Source organism: Lygodium microphyllum, chromosome 2, assembly GCF_053477565.2.
Source record: "Lygodium microphyllum isolate KBCC chromosome 2, Lygodium_microphyllum_v1.1.10, whole genome shotgun sequence".
NCBI lineage: Eukaryota > Viridiplantae > Streptophyta > Polypodiopsida > Schizaeales > Lygodiaceae > Lygodium > Lygodium microphyllum.
The window spans coordinates 142,455,886-142,458,589 of record NC_141136.1 but is presented as its reverse complement, the minus strand read 5'-3'; positions in this window follow the sequence as shown (position 1 = coordinate 142,458,589).

Genomic DNA, 2,704 nt, shown 5'->3' with positions numbered 1-2,704 from the left:
TGTTCTATCAACGTTGGCTTTCAGATCGGGCATTGTCTACTTGACTGGAGTACCTGAATGTAACCTTGTTCTGATACTAAACTAAGAGGTTATGTGGCTTCTAGCTTGTAGCTTCCATTATGCAAAACCTAAGCTAGATAGCATATGAGATTGTGTCAATTGACTATTGTGCAATTCTTTTCCTTCTCATGTGTATAGCACAGAAACATGATCCAAGGAATTTGAGGATGGCAAATCATGGCTTACATTTTGGGGAAGGTTGGACTTGTTTAACACTTACCATCTATTCTATGCAACTTTATTAATATGTGATAATTTTCATATGTTATGAGGTTCTCTTTGTGTCCTACTTAGTAATAGACAAAATACCCTGGACTGAAAGGTATGCAAATGCACCTTTGTTCACATACCCTGTTAAAAGGTATGCAAAAGCACCTTTGTTCACATACCTTTTAACATGATTGTGAGTATCACATACCTTTTAACATGAGTCTCCTAATCGATTTGAGAGTATTGATGCTCACAATGTTCATGTTAAAAGTTATGCAGATGCACCTTTGTTCACATATATAAGCACATTGCAAGAAACCAAGTAGTTAGTAGAAGAGCCAAAATAAGTCTTTTTATCATGATCCCATAGTGGAAGTAGAGACTTTTTAAAAGAGGGCTAGAAATTGGAAGTTACATGTTTGTTGTTGTGAAAAACTACAAAGAGAGATGAGAGAAGTTGAAGGATTTGGTGGTGATGAGGTAGAAAATAATGGCCATGATGGCTATAGCTAGCTTGAGTGCTCCTTTTGAATATTGTTCAAAATAACCACCACCTTGATAAATAAGAATAGGATATTTCGAGTCCAAATAGGGGAGTTGGAATTTAGCCAAGTTAGACAACTAGAAAAAGCATGAATAACAAAAGTTAGGAAACTTGTCTTCTCTAATACTTTCTAAGAGGTGTTAAAGTATGAACATCACATTGAGTATGTTGCAGTATTTGAGATACTGTAGAATATTTTTCGCTAGTTCATGCTGAATGTGCTATATGCTTATTCAAACTCATATTTTAAATTGTGAAAATGAGATTTAATTTTGAAATTGACAAGGGAAGGAGAGGTTAATGATGCGTTGAAAGTGAGCATGAAGAGGGAGGAGTGGAAGGCTTAGTTTTGAAACATACAATCTCTTAAGAGGCTCAAGTTTAAAATTGAGCCTAAGAGAGGGGTGCAATCTTCCCACTTAGAGGCTCAATTTTGAGATTAAGCCAAATAAAAAAGTTGGCCTCTTGGAGGCTAAATTTTGAAACTTGGTATAGAGATAAGGAGATTGCATGCTGAATTACTTAATTAAGCCTAAGAAGAGTGACTAGAAGCCCAATATCAAATTTAAAGTCAGGAAGAGGGAAGGCGAGGATTCAATTTTGGAATCGAGCTTGAGGGAGGAGAAGGTCCAAAGTTAAAATCAAGCCTAAGGCTTCTTAGAGGCTTAATTTTGAAACGAAGCCTTGGGAAAGAGAACCTAGAGGTTTCTTAGAAGGTCAATTTTGAATTGAGCCCCAAGGAGAGGGGAGCTAAAGTCCTCTTGTTGGTTCAATTTTAAATTGAGCTTGAAGATAGAGGACTTGAAGGTCTTTCAAAGACACAATTTTAAAATTGAGCTTGAGCCCTAAGAAGTTGCAAGCTTCATCGAGGTTCAAATTTGGAATTGAGCTTGAGGAGAGAGAGGGGATATTGGGCCCTTAAAGACTTGAGTTTGATGGAAATGAGTTATTTGGACACATATATTAAGAAGCCTTTGTACTATTCTACCCATGGTACATAGTACTTTTGACATGTGAAGTTCAAACTTGCCATAAGCACCATCTTAATACCTCCTCTCTGTGAGGGCTTAAATCAAGGTCCCAACAAAAGAAACATACTTTTGGATTTGTCCCACCCAATAACCCTCCAATAAATGTGAGGTTGGTTATACACCAAACGATGTATGCGGTTAGAGTGTGGGCATGTAGTTTTTGAAACTAGGTGCAGACATGAGCACAAAGCCTTTACACATCAAAACTACACATTTTGCAAAAAAGTAAAAAACAATATGTTTGTTTTTTTAAATTTATTGCAAATGCAAAAAGTCTCCCTTGTTTGTCACTTTACAAATTGGGCAAGGTCCAAAAGTGAGGAGGAAGTTCACATGTTTAGTAGGTAAACAACAGGTAATGTTCTCTTTGGTATGTAAATAACTATGAATGCCAGACCTGTAAATAAGTACTTTCATTGGTTAACACTTGCAAAGTGTGCGTTTAATGTATGGATATCCGATGGGCCTTCAATCTCTCTCTTTCTCTCCCTCTCTCTCTCTCTCAGCAACGCCTTTCTCTCTCGGCAGCATCTTTCTCTCAGTACCATCTCCAAAGAAACCACCCACGAACTAATTTTTAGAATCGGCCTCCATACTGCAGGAAGGCCGACAATATTGAATGTGTGGGTGGCTGTCGTTTTGATAGTGGGAGTGATCGCACTCTTCGGCTTCATTGCTACTCCTCATCATCCTCGCTCCTCGCCATGCCGACAAGGCTGCAGCAGGTGATAACATCTTTCTAACTGATCGATTCGTATTACTATGAGGAATGAATAGCAGTAATAGCTTACGCAATACTACCGCTACTGCTTACGAGTACTTCTTCTTCTTGCTGCTCTTCTTCCTGTTCTTCTAAGGT